The following is a 15,155-nucleotide window of genomic DNA, read 5'->3' on the forward strand; positions in this document are numbered from 1 at the left end:
AAATTTGGGCCCCGTAAAGTATCTGCGCCAAAGATTTGGCTTGAAAAAGTTTTAGGGCTGCTGGGATGTATTTGTCGCCCTTCATATGGAAAAAACGGGACACAATCTTAGCACTTTGGGCTGCTTTTTCTTTAACACATTTTTGGTGTACATCCCATAACCCCGATGCCCAGGTATTTAAAGGCTTTAACCTGCTCAATTGGGTAATTGTCCATACTCCAGCTATGTGATCTATGTTTCCTTGCAAAAACCAAGACTTTGGTTTTCTGATAGTATACCACCAGCTGTTCTCTCCTGCAGTATGCTGAGAATTCTTCTATCAAGCTTTTTAGGCCTATTTTTGTTTGGGATAGGAAGACTGCATCGTCAGCATATAAGAGCACTGAGATCGGTTTTGTGGCTAATTTAGGAGCATGAAACTCCGGAGATGTTAAGCTTTTAACCATGTCGTTGATATATAGGTTAAATAAAGCTGGGGCTAGAATGCAGCCTTGCTTAACCCCCTTGGTGGCTGGTACAGGACCTATGAGTTGGCCATTTGTGGAAGATCTTATGTACAGCACAGTATCTTTATAAAGGCCATTAATCAAAAATAATAATCTTTTATCTATACTGGATGTATTTAATTTGGCCCAGAGTCTTACTCATGAAATTGAATCAAAGGCAGCCTTCAAATCAATGAACCCACGGGTTTTCTTGGCGTATTTATCAATAAGATGTGCTAAGACAAAACAGTGATCTATGGTAGATCTATCTTGCCTAAATCCATCTTGCTCCTCCACCAAGATAGCCTCAGCATCCATCTAACTAGTTAATTTGATATAGAGATGTTTTGCATATAATTTGATAGGTATAGGTAAAAGACTAATAGGTCTGTAACTCGCTGGGTCCGATGTGGGGCCCTTTTTATAAATTGGGATGATTATCACCTCGGCCCACCCTTCAGGAAATAGGCCTGTGGGAGAATATTGGCACCAGAAGGGGGGCCCACCACCCCATGTTGGTCTTCAGAAGTTCTTCGGGAATATAATCTATGCCAGGGGCCTTGTTGTTCTTTAGCTGTGTGATCAATTTTTTACTTCCTCTGTGGTTACAGGTGGCTAGTGAGGTAAAACCTCTGGTTGAGCGCTTGGCTTGTTAAACTGAGCTTCCTTATCATAAAACAATGATTGAAAGTATCAGATCCACTCTCGGGGTTCAACGGTCCAAATGAGTCCATTGCACTCCTGGTCCAGTAGGCCAGATATAGTATGCCAAAAGCAAGTTGGGTCTTTCTCGTGCAAAGCCTTGACCAGGCTTTGCCATGCGATTCGCTCGGCTTTTTGTTTTTTCTTCTTTAATAGTTTGTAATTTCGTTTTATGGAGATATATGCGGTAAATAAAGGGAGTGCCCCAGTATTTCTATATTTATGGTAAATTGTTCTCAAATGTTTCCTTGTTTGTCTGCACTCTGCTTCGAACCAGCTTGCTAGATCCCTCACCCTCTTTGTGGCTGTATTCTGTATTGCAGGTGATAAATGTGTTTTCAGCTTTTCTGTAAGTATCTTAAAAAGCTCTAGGACCACAGCCGCAGAATTAGCCGAAACAATAGCAGAATGTATATTCTTTAGCTCCATTGATTGAAGGAGGAGGATTAAGTCTGCATTCAGCACAGGGGACCATTTATTCTTTTGGGAGCCGATATACTCAAATTCACCATGGGAATATATTGTGGATTGGCAATGGGTTTTTCAAAAGGTGGGCCTTCAAACACTAAAGTTAGAGGGAGATGGTCACTCTCAGTGTTATGGCCCACCTGAAACTTCGTGACAAACCCATCCGTGAATCTTGAGATTAGAATATAATCTATAAGGCTTCTGCCAGCCTTGGAAAAATGTGTGTATTCCCCAGATCGATCTCCCTCTTTGATGCCGTTTAATATCAACAGTTCCCTTCGTTTTGTGACCAGGGCTAAGCAGAGCCCTGAAAAGTTGCACCTGCGATCTTTAGAAAGGTGTGCAATGATTATCTTTCTGGCTATCACGGTCCAGGAACTGGTTGTATTGAGTGTATAGACAGTTATCATCTGTTCCCATTCGGGCATTAAAGTCTCCGCCGATAAATAATTGGAGTAGTAGGGTAGGTAGATTCAAGAGACTCTAGGAAGGCCTCTAAATCTGCCCATGTGGCCTTAGTTGCCGATTTTTTTTTTGACAGGGGGGGTAATAGACATTAACCAGGACTAAGGAGGCTCTCTTGAGTTTGAGTAAGGTGACCGTTGCTAGTGAGTTGCAGCTAGGTAAAGGTATTATGGAGTGCTCTAGCTTTGTGGAAATAAAGCAGGCTAAGCCTCCACAGGGCCTGCCTCCTCTCAAGGATGGGGTAACAGGTAAAGAATGGCTACTATAGCCATTGAGCAATATGGAATCACTATGCCATGTCACCTGAAGAAAAATATCAAATTGTTTGAAATAGGACATTAAATGTTGATTGTTTTTCTTTGCACGCCATCCTGCAATATTCCAGGATAGCAGCTTTAGACCCCGGTCCCTCCATAATATGGATTCATCATTTCCACCCTGTCCAACAACCCTTTTGTGTCTAAAAAACACTCCCATTGGCTCTATCGATCGACATCTGCTTAATGAGGTTACAGTGTTCCTCAGTTTTGGGGGTCTTGGGGATGGGGTTTGGAATTGGAGGTGTAGCTAATTCGTTTGGGGACAACTTAAGGTAACTAAGCCATGATCTCGGGGGTTTGTCTTCCTGATTTGATCCTGCCTTGTCATACATCAATGGGGGCTGTGATTGAAGATCCGGATCTATGCATTTAAATGAGCCTCCCACCTTCCTCTTATCCACTAAGCAGTTAGGGGATATGGGCCACAAATGTAGTCCCTCCAATGTCTCATTGTGTTCATTCTTCTTGACCAGTCTACTTCTGAGTATGTCTAGTCTATCCAAGATTTCGTTTTGAGCTGAGGGCTGTAATGACCAGAAACAGTTTATTAAGGCTTGTTCTTCTGCAGAAACGGAATCCTTGCTGTCTCTTGTAGGAGGTTGATTCTCAAGACAGGATGTATCTTTCATTTTTAAAATTGATGGGACCTTGTTTCTGATGGTCCAGCTGGCTCATTTGGGATCTATTTTGTTGTTTAGGTTTTTTTCTTTTTGATCCTCTTTTCCTAGCATCCTATCACCCCGGGGGCCACAAGGAGAGCTATTGGTGCTCTGTTTTCAAAAATTCTTAGTAGCTCTAGCCTTTCAGTTTTGAATAGATTTCTTGCTCTAAAAATAAAATTTACCAGGTTATGATCTAGATACGTGATCAGAGCTCGTACCGGGTGACCATCTTGATATAAGTACTCTATGGCAACTATGTCAGATGTTTTTACCACCCCTGGTAAAATACCATTTAAAATGGTCAGCAGGTGCTTCATGCAATCCATCCCAACGAGCTTTTGAGGAATTAGAACCAAGTTCCATCCTTTTTTTGGACACAAAGCTAGCCGATCCTGCGGTGAATTCCCATCGATGTTTAGGGTCACCGACTCGCTTCCAACTGCAGTTTTTAGAGATGCCCTGGAAGGACTCTGATGGGGTACAGCCGTGGATGGCATAGTTTCTTTGATCACGCTTGGAGTTATTTTCTCAGATAGGGGCTTAGATTTTGTCTTAGATGTGCCCACTTTGCATGTCTCTTTAATACCTCGTGAGTTGGCTTTATTTGTTCCAGTTGTGGCAGGAGATGAGAATAGATTAAAAAGTTTCTGCCACTGCTTCTTACAGGTGTGGTGAATTATCCTGGACATCCTTAAATTTTTAATGTTTTTGCTTTGCTTTTTCTTGGGCTCTGATCCCCCCCGTGATTTGTTGGTACGTAATGTGTGACGTGGGTGGCGCTGTGGGTAAAACCTCAGTGCCTAGGACTTGCCGATCGCATGGTCGGCGGTTCGAATCCCCGCGGTGGGGTGCGCTCCCGTCATTCGGTCCCAGCGCCTGCCAACCTGGCAGTTTGAAAGCACCCCTGGGTGCAAGTAGATAAATAGGGACCGCTTACCAGCGTTAAGGTAAACGGCGTTCTGTGTGCTGCGCTGGCTCGCCAGAGCAGCTTCGTCACGCTGGCCACGTGACCCGGAAGTGTCTGCGGACAGCGCTGGCTCCCGGCCTATAGAGTGAGATGAGTGCACAACCCTAGAGTCTGTCAAGACTGGCCCGTACGGGCAGGGGTACCTTTACCTTTACCTAATGTGTGATTTATAGCATCTGGACCAGATGAATTATTCATTTTGTGGTCTGATGCTCTTTCATGTTGTTTGCAATTGTCCACTAGGGTCAAAAGGGGCCCATTTGTTATCGCTAAAAAAAAATTATATTGAGGAGGTCCGTGCATATCTGATGTATCTGGTCCTGCAGGTACTTGCCCCACACTTCTATTCTGTTTTCTTTAGAAATGGGCCACTGGCTATGATGGTTTTTTCCAGAATGCTGGGATGGCCTTTGAAGCTTATCATCCATTGTATAAGTTGTTTTTGTCTTCATGACATTTTCTGCTAAGGAAATTTCTTGAGCCAAGCTTGTTGAATGGTTTGTACTCTCTTGGTCTATTTGTAGTTCTTTGAGCTGTATTGACCAGTCCACCACAGTGGGAGGCAGGGGGATAACCTCGTCCAGGGAGCTCTCACTCTGGACTCTCTTGGTCACTTCTTTTTTTTTGGGGGGGGGGGACTGGTGATTTTGCTTTGCCTCCTTCGTGGCTCTGTAGAGCTATGAGGCAAGATTAGCATGATACCCAGATCCTTACAGTTCTTCCTGGTAAGGACCATAATAGATATAGGGCATGGAGTAATTGAATATCAGCTGTTTTCTAATAACCCTTTGCTCCGGGGGAGTTTAAACTTGCCTTGGCAAATGCCAGAGTCCAGGTGCTAACACTTAAAGAGAATCGCTAGCGAGGGCAGGGATTTACAATAGTTGCCACTGAAGCTTACTGATATCTCTGACAGACGATAAGATAACAGCTGATGCCAAATGGAAGTTATTAAGCCAAACTTGCTTTCAGTTCCTCAGGTAATCAGCTGGTTCTAGTTTCTAATTGTGACAGAGGAATCGGCGTCTTCGCATAGAGAAGTGTTTTAATCTTGTTTGCTAATAAGCCTCTTTGCAATATTTATTACTGGAAGCAGGTTGTCGAGCCTCACTCAAAATAAAGTTGTGAGCCTTGTGAGGCTATAGAAACTTATAGTGTTTAATAATGCCTTTCATTCAGGGGGGACGGGAAAAGAGCTCAGCTTCCTGCAACTTCCTGCAGCCTCGCAGTGGAGGTTGTTAGACCGATAAAATGACAGGGTAGAACATAAATCGCAGCTTTGAGAAGAGCTCTAATAAAGCATTAAAAGGTAGAACAGGGAGGCAGATAAACTGGTGCCGAGAGATAGATTAGGAGCATAAATCTTGCCTTCAATTAAGGGAGGAGCCAGATTCACCTTGTCTCCTCCATGTTCTTTTCCAAAGGGATTCATAAATAAAATTGCCAGAATACATGGCTTTCCTGGCTGTTTATGGAACAGAACCCCATCCCTATAGGAGTTACTGCCATTCTTGGTACACCTGTGTCTAACAGCACCGCATAAAGCTTTATATACATTATTATAAAAGGATGCAACCTCCATTGCTATTTTAAACAACTTTGCAATTCATGATATAATACGGAAGCTCTTGTAAATTTCATGCTTGTTGCTGCTGTATTTCATAATATGTTCAGATGCATCTGGGTAAACTGCCAAGTTAATTATAAGAGTTAGATTCTTGTGGTGATCTGGAACCCTTTTAATGTTAGCATTTGGATAGCTTGGGATGGAGTGCAGGGATCAACAAGGAGCAGCAATCAGAATTTTGTACTTGGGAGTGAGAGACATGGGTTCAAGTCAGTTTGGTCACAAATTATGTGATCTTAGCCAAACTCATCCACAGATCTCCTCCGCCTGTAAAATAGGTGGAGGGCCCACCACTCAAGGCAAGAAGAGATAAACATTCTAAATACCTTGTGACACTGATTTACTGCAAATATGTGCATACAGCTGCAATGCTTATTCAATTACTTAGATCAAACTAATTTTGACTGACCAAAAAGATAATTTTAATCCACCCAATTAATTGAGGCCATCTTTTTACTTATATGAATGGCAGGTCATAAGTACCATCTTAAAAGAGGCATATCCGAGAGAAAATGATATTGGAATACAGTGCCTGCTACAGCAAATGCATACATCAACTAAAACCAAAGCAAGCTCTTGAGTCAAATCTGATCCTCCATCAAGAGTGCAGGAAATAAATTTATTGAAAGAAGAAGAAAAGCATCCCTGAGGAAAGCAATACCCTGAGAGGACTCCTCTTCCTATCACTGGAGTCAAAGCTGAGCCCAAACCAGAATCTGCACCTGAATGCTCATGATTAAGGAAATGCAGGCCTACTAGCCTCATACTTCCCTGTGCTGATTCCCTCTCAGAAGCGCTGTGCTGACAGAGCATTCTTAGTTTCCTTTCTGCCCTCTGGAATAGGAAGAAATCGGGACTGAATCTGGCATCAGCAGCTGCTTCATTGTTCTTGTTGTTGGGTAACTCTCTCTGGAGCTTCTAATCGCTCATCCTGAGAGTAGACCTGTTGTTTTCTGTGCTGTGCTGTTGATCCATCCCAGAATGGATGGGGAAGGGGTGACTTGAAGAGATGCTGTTGTGAATCCTCGTATGAGCATCTAACAACCCTTGGGTCAAATTATGTCTTCTGCATGGTAATGCCTACCGTCTTCCCCATCCTGCCAAGTCAAATACAAATAACAGTTCCAAAGGAATGGCATTTGCTATAATATGACTTGCTGCATGCCACTCAGGAGCCTTGGCCTGCCCACACAACTCAATTGTCAAAAGCAGCCCTCCTGAGAAACTAACATACCAGGGTTACGAATAAGGATGTCAGAGAATCCCACCAGAAACAGAAATGTCAAAAGTCAGCAGCAAAAACCACTCAAGCAAATACGAGCTGTATTTACTATTGTATTTTGTTGTTGTCTGAAGACATTACAAAAACTATTACGTTATTTATTGCATTGTTTTTGATGCTTCCCTTACATTTAAATGCACTCAAAATAATTGCACATGTGCCAGCCATAGCGGATGGTGAGATGAATAGCACAGGTTTTAGAAGACGCCAAACTATAGCAGAACAGAAACAGTGCTGATTGTAACACACTTAGGACAGAATGTTTCCTTACATTCCCAGTTACAGAGCACACCTCTAAATATATTTAGGGGAAAAATTAAGTTGCCACTATACTTCCAAAACTGAGGGGAAAGCGCCCCCCCCAAAAAAAAACACCCTCAAGGTTTATATTCCATGCTGATACCTTCTGTTACAACACCTCTAATTTTAAAAAACAAAAATACATGAAGTGGGTTTTCAAGTCCTCTATTACACACACATATAAAGGCATGCATCAAATACTAATCCTTGTGACAGAATAGGAATGAACAGAGTGAACAATAGCTGGTTCAAGCAAGCAAACCAAACCACATACTACTTAACCAAGAAAATGAAACAGAAAGAAGTGGGGGGGGGGGGGAACAACAAACAGAACCAAAACACCAGGATTTTAATCCCTCCCCATCACAGTTTACTCTAACACATGGATAGGCAAACTAAGGCCTAGGGGCTGGATCTGGCCCAATTGCCTTCTAAATCTGGCCCGCGGACGGTCCGGGAATCAGTGTGTTTTTGCATGAGTAGAATGTGTCCTTTTAGGGGGCCCGCTAGGGGTGCCTTGGAAGATGGCCGACAATACCATCTCTCTGGCTCACACGAGGTAATTTAGAGGCTGAGATGGGAGTAAATCAGCCTCCCGAATTCTTCCCAGGGGATAGGAAGATGCTGCCTCATCCGCGGTTGCCCATAAATCACCCCCGAGTTCGAAAGAAGGAGGGGGTAGGGGCACTGGACGGAAAGCTCTCGAGTGAGTTTTGGATCTCCCAGACGCTACTTCTAAGAGCGACGCTAGTTGCATTACTTAAGATAAAATAATTGGATATAAAAGTAACTGCACATGCTTCAAGCGAAGAAAAGGGCATATCAGCTGCTAATTAAATCTGCCACTGAGAAGTTAAGTGTTATGTACTGAAGTTCTCGCCCTGACCCAGCAGGGGGATACTGTAGATAGTTATGCAAACGAAGGATCGAAAGTGACGTTCAGTGATTGGATAGTGTCAGGGAACTGACATCAGAGCAACGGGAGAAGGAGAGGCTCTCCGATTCTGCAGGGGAAGGTACCAGCACAAGGGGGAGACGTAGCTTGATAGAGGGGGAAGGAAATCAGCGTAACACCAAGGATCCAGGAGAGCAAATGGCAGAGGAGGTGGAAGGGCTCCGGGATTCTTCCTTGGAAGTCAGTGAGGAGAGCACTGGTCCTCCACTACCCACGCCCTCCCTGCGCAGAAGACTTCCGCGCAATGAGAGGCGGAGACGATTGGGTGTTGTCAGGGAACTGCCATCGGAGGAACAGGTGGTGGAAGGGCTCACGGAGGCTGGGAGAGACTCAGCAGCTGAAGCAGGAACCAGCAGGGGGAGAGGTGGGTCTCTGGTGGAAGGGCTCACGGAGGCTGGGAGAGATTCAGCAGCTGAAGCAGGAACCAGCAGGGGGAGAGGTGGATCTCTGAGGGAAAGCGAGCAAGAGGGAGGGCTCAGGGACACGTCCAGCGAGAACAGTGGGGAGGTTTCTGGACCTCCCATAGGGAGACCCACTCCTCGCCGGAAACTGTCACGCTGCGAGTCCAGAAGACGGGTTTCCGTTAAGGAGCTTTTATGCTGGAAGCGATTCCGAAAGCAACCACTGTCGGAATCTGCAAGTGACTAGAGCAGCCATGTCTGAGGGGCTCTGTCACAGACAGAGGTTTGTGAACTTGCACAGACTCTGAGGGACTACGATTTTACGCACAAGCAGCTCATCATCCCATCACAGGTGTCAAACAGCTTTTATGCTGGCAAAGGTTTAAGAAACGCCCACAGACCGATTCTGCTAGCGACTGAGGCAGCCACGCTGAGATGGGCTGTGCAGTCAAGACGGTTTAAACTATGCAACCAAGCTTCAAAGTGGGAATGTTTACGCACGAGTAAGTACCAACCACTACAGCAATCTGTCTGTCACCGAAAGTTGCTCGTGCGCAACAAGCAGGCGGCATCATGAGTGAGACAGGAGAAGTCAGAGTCACGGAAGGGGCTGCTGGAGGACAATCGCTGGCGGAGAGAAACCGCGAATTGGAACAGCACATAGCCCTCTTGACAGCAAGGCTGGACGAACGACGGTCTCAAGATGCCCAGAGCAAGCCAACCCCCATAGCAAGGAAGGTACCGGGACTGGTGCATAAGTTTGGGGGGAGACCTCAAGATTATGGGGCGTTTAGAACAGAAATAGAATACGCCTTGAAATTGCAGCATAGCGATTTTGCAGACGATGAAGCGTGAGTGGCTTATATCGTGGGTCACCTGGAGGATGGGGCTAGGGCATGGATCAGGCCCCTGATGGTGACGCAGAATGCAGCCATGCGGGACGTACGGAAATTCTATCAGGCGATGGATGCGATGTTTGCCAGCGATATTGAGGAAAGTGTGACAAAACGGGAACTGATGAGCTGTAAACAGGGAGACCAGTCAGTTAGAGACTACTGGTCACGTTTTGCAATGATAGTTCACCGTCTCAGGTGGCAGCTGGACTCTGAACCCATACAAATGTTGTTTGAGGAGGGGTTGTCACCAACGGTCAAGGATGAGCTTTCGCGTGCACCCCGCCCACAGTCCATGGACCAGCTGACCAAAGCTGCACTTGCGATTGGTGTGAGGCAGGAAGCGCGGGCTCAGGAAAGGCAGGAAGGCAGAGAGCAGCGTTGTCATGACTACCGCATTCCTAAAATACCAAGGGAGCCTTCCCCGCCGGCGGAGCCAATGGAAATAGGGAGTGTGCGCGCCCGGGAGGCTTCAAGCTCCAGCGAAAGTCGCAAGAGAGAGGGAAAGGACGTAAAAACGACCAAGAAATGTTTCCTCTGCCAGCGGCCAGGACATTTTGCCAGAGTCTGCCCACAAAGAAAGGCCTGGTAAGGAATGGTGGGAGCTGTGGGGGGTGAGGAGGAGGTGCAACAGACACAGGAGCAGGGAAACGGGAACGCTTGGCTGCCAATCAACGGGCACAGCAGCCAGGCCAGCAACCAGTAAAGGTGCCCAAACCAGATTCCCCAAAGGCAGCTATAGCCATTGAGGTGGTGCTAGAACTCCCGAATGGGCACCCAGTCAAGGTTCAGGGGATGCTGGATTCAGGCAGCTCCTACAATTTCTTCAGCAAGGACTTTGCATTAGAGCACCAGCTTCACTTGCTACCTTTGGATTTCCCCTTGCAAGTAAACCACCATTGATGGGAGGGAGCTTCTAGGAGGGGAAGTGACACACCAGACCCCACCAATGAGAATGAGGGTGTCTAGGCACTCAGAGATGATCGCCTTTCACGTTGCCCCACTAGCGGGGCCCCCAATAATATTAGGGATGAGCTGGCTAGCACAACATGATCCCGTGGTGGCGTGGCATCAGAGGACAGTCAGCTTTGGGTCAGCCTACTGCCTGGAGCACTGCCTAGGAGGGGAAACACCAAGGATGAGTGTAGCCCGAGTGGCAGGAATGGCAGTGGAACGGAAAGGGGAGGTGCCGCCACAATATGCTGATCTGAGGGAGGTCTTCAGTGAGAAGGAGGCAGATAGGCTACCACCCCACAGGCCCTTTGACTGCCAAATCAACTTGCTCCCAGGGGCGCAGCTGCCGGTTGGTAAGCTGTATGCCATGTCGGACAGGGAGATGAAGGAGTTACGGGAGTTTATTGACAAGAACCTAAAGAGAGGATTCATAAGAGAATCGAAAGCAGTGGGAGGTAGTCCGGTGTTTTTTGTGGACAAAAAAGACACGGACAAACCCAGGCTTGTAGTGGACTTCAGGGCCATAAATTTGGTGTCGGAACCCGTGACTTTCCCAATGCCCAGAATTGACGACATTTTGACGAGAGTGAGGGAGGGAAAGATTTTTACCAAACTAGACCTCAGGGGGGCTTACAACTTGATCAGGATGAGGGAGGGGGATGAATGGAAGACCACCATGTTCACCCCCCTAGGGGCCTTTGAATATTTAGTTATGCCTTTTGGATTACAGTCAGGCTCCGCCTGTTTTCAAGCTTTCATGCACCACGTGTTGGGGTCAGTGCTTTACAAGAACTGTGTGGCCTTCCTGGACGACGTATTGATTTATTCGGAAAGCGAGGAGCAACATGTACGAGACGTTAGGGAAGTGCTACAACGATTGCAGAAACACCAGTTGTGGGTCAAGCTAGAGAAATGTCAGTTTCATGCCAGGGAAGTGGAGTTTCTGGGGTACAAGTTGTCTGACAAGGGCTTAGCGATGGACCCAAGCAAGGTGCAAGCAGTGCTGGAGTGGAAGGCTCCCAAAACACGGAAGGACGTACAAAGGTTCCTAGGTTTCAGCAACTTCTACAGGAAGTTCATCAAGAACTTCGCCCATTTGACTGCACCCATCACGGACTGTCTCAGTAGCAAAAAGAAGTTTGTGTGGACGGAGGAAGCTCAGCAATCCTTTGAAAAATTGAAAAAGGTGTTTGCATCGGAAGAGCAACTATTACATGTAGACTTGGAGAAACCCCTGAGGTTGGAGACCGACGCGTCAGACAGAGCCATAGGGGCGGTCCTTTTGCAGCCAGGGCGGAGCAAACAGGAATGGAAACCGTGTGCCTTTTTCTCGAGGAAGCTGAGCAAGTCGGAGCAAAACTATACCGTGTATGACCGAGAACTGCTTGCGATCTATGCTGCCTTTCGTCATTGGCGCCATCTACTGATAGGGGCGCAACACAGAATCCAGGTGTGCACCAATCACAAGAACCTAGAGTACTGGAGGACTGCACGCGTACTCAACCAGAGACAGATTCGCTGGGCGCAGGAGTTCTCCAAGTTTTCCTTCGAAATCCAGTATGTGCCCGGGGAGGAAAACGTGAGAGTGGATGCTCTCTCGCAGAAGCCAGAGTACTTCGAAGGAGAGGGGCCGCCGGAGACACGACACATCATACCTGAGGACCGATGGGTGTGTGGGGGAACCCTAGTGGGGAAAAGAGAACTGGCAGGGCTTACTAGGAATAATGAATTCGCACAAACTAAAATCAGGGAGCTACGAGATGGGAGAGAGGCACCAGAAGGGTTTGAGGAGAAAGAAGGGGTGTTGTACTATAGAGGGGCTATGTATGTACCGGGGGAAGCCCTAAGGGAAAGAGTACTCAAACAATTCCACGACAATCCCACAGCGGGGCACTTTGGACAGCACAAAACGATGATGCTGGTCACCAGACAGTTCTGGTGGCCACGGGTGAGGGAGGATGTACGGGAATATGTACAAGGGTGCGACCACTGCCAAAGGGCAAAAGGGGAGCGGGCGGTGCCAGCAGGCTTACTGGAACCCTTACCCACACCGAGCAAACCCTGGGAGGTGGTGTCCATTGATTTTATGACTGATTTGCCCAAATCACGGGGGGAAACAGCGGTCATGGTAGTAGTCGACTTACTGAGCAAAATGTGCCATTTCATAGCCTGTTCACATGCGGTGACGGCGGAAGAGACGGCACGTTTGTTCGTAGAGCACATTTTCAGGTTGCATGGCGCTCCCTTGAGGGTTATCTCCGACCGCGGAAAACAATTTACCTCCCGCTTCTGGAGGAAGCTTATGAGCTTGCTGCAAGTTGAGGTGGGGTTCTCGACAGCAAGGCACCCAGAGACCAATGGGCAAGCGGAAAGGGCAAATAGTATACTCCAGCAATACTTACGCTGCTACGTCAGCGAGAGGCAGAACGATTGGGTAGAGAAACTAGCTAAGGAGATTACTTCTACAGGAAGTTCATCAAGAACTTCGCCCATTTGACTGCACCCATCACGGACTGTCTCAGTAGCAAAAAGAAGTTCGTGTGGATGGAGGAAGCTCAGCAATCCTTTGAACTGTTGTACTGGAACTCTATATAAGCAGGCTGACTGAGCCCTTCAGTTAAGTTCTGTTCTGCCTCTGAATAAACAAGAGCTGTTTGAAGAATCGCTGTGTCGTCTGATATGTTTGCCCACAACTTAACACTGGCGACGAAGGTGGGATCGATGGACATCAGAGCACAGCCAGATGCGGCCACTCTCTGAACTGAGCTGAATCACTGAGCGAAATCACTGAGCGAAATCACTGAACAGAACCAATTCAGAGCTGACTGTTCTGGCTAGAGCATGGTGTTCCATCCATTGCCCTTCTTGCCGGCATCGGAATCATGGCTTCACTTGTGCCTCTACCGCCGTTTGCGCCAGCCTCTGAATCATGGGACTCCTACCTCACTCGGTTCGACTGCTACCTCCAAGCCAACGAGCTGACAGCAGTATCAAAGGAACGGAAGCGGGGCCTATTCCTCAGCCTCTGTGGGCCTGAGGTGTTTGAGACGGCCCGAGCATTGGTTGTGCCTGAAGCAGTCCAGGCAACACCATGGGACACGATTCAAGAGAAGCTCCGTAACCACTAAGCGCCAAAGCCGTCCAAGATTGCTGCCCGCCATGCATTCTACCACCGGAACCAGTCAGAGGGGGAGTCAATTAACAACTACACTGCCACCCTCCAACAAGCTGCAATGCACTGCGAGTTCCGAGACTTAGACGATGCCCTGATGGATCGAATTGTCTGTGGGGTCCGGGACATCCATCTGCAATGGCGTCTCCTCGCCAAGCCAGACCTCACGCTGCAGAAAGCCATTGAGGAGGCCGTGGCCTCGGAAGCTGCCAAACGCTCCACCCAGGAGATCCGCAAGGCCAGCAGCCCGCGTCTTGCTAGGAAGCCAGTTCCAGTGCATCATGAAGAGGCCAGCAGTGATGAGGCATCCTCCAGTGAAGACGATGACGTGCACCAGACAAAGCGGGAATACAGGAAGTTCCGAAAGAAGTCCAAGGGCCAATCGGAATGTGCCGGCTGTGGAGGCAACCATTCCCGTGCCAAGTATCGATTCAGAGATGCCATCTGTCAGAAGTGTTCCAGAAGGGGCCACATCGCTAACGTCCGCTGATCGGCTCCATCTGACACCACCCCTTCACCGACTCGCAAGTCCAAGTCTTCACTCCAGTCCGCCAAGGAAAGCTGTTTCGCTCTCACCAACTGCCGCTGCCCGTCTGGAACCGCGATTGGCCAAACCAATTCGCCTACGCAACGCAAGCTGAACGTCACGGTGCTCATTGAAGGAGCTCCATGTGACATGGAGATCGACACCGGGTCTGCCCTGTCCATCGTGTTTTGGAGCACCATCAAAAGACTGGTACCCAGAGTGTCCAAGAGGCAACTTGACTCTCACCATGTACACGTGAGAGACTACCAGGGAAACGACATTCCCGTGGTAGGCGTTCGTTGGCCGGTTCCGGATCGCCTTCAAGGATTTTTCGGGCCTGCTCCTACTGGTGGTGGTCGAAGGTCAGCGGCCAAGCCTCCTAGGGCTAGACTGGTTTGATGCCCTCGGCCTGGAAGTCACCGGCATCAACTGCATCTCTAACGCAGAGACTGAGGGTCTGGTCAAAGACTTTGCCGAGGTTTTTGACGGCACTTTGGGGCAATATACAGGTACGCCCATCTCCTTTAGCCTTGATCCACAAGTTGCCCCCATCAAGCTAAAGCCGGGTACCCTTTGCTCTCAAGGCTAAGGTGGACGAACAACTGGACAAGCTGATTGCCCAAGGAGTTTTGGAGCCGGTTGACCACGCCAAGTGGGAAACCCCCAATGTCACGCCTGTCAAGCCGGATGGGTCGGTGAGAATCTGCGCTGACTACAAGTGCACGATCAACAAGGCACTTCAGCAGCACGCTTATCCGGGTCCTATTGTCCAACACCTGCTGCATTCCCTGGGTGAGGGTAAGGTCTTCGCTAAGCTGGACCTTGCCCAAGCCTATCAACAACTGCCAGTCAATGATGCCACTGCTGAAGCCCAGACGATCGTCACCCACCGAGGGGCATTCCGTTGCCGCCGGTTGCAGTTCGGGGTGAGTGTGGCTCCTGGCATCTTCCAAAGCTTTATGGAGCATCTCCTGCA

Source organism: Podarcis vaucheri (genome assembly GCF_965113315.1).
Source record: "Podarcis vaucheri genome assembly, chromosome: W".
In the NCBI taxonomy this organism is placed as follows: domain Eukaryota; kingdom Metazoa; phylum Chordata; class Lepidosauria; order Squamata; family Lacertidae; genus Podarcis; species Podarcis vaucheri.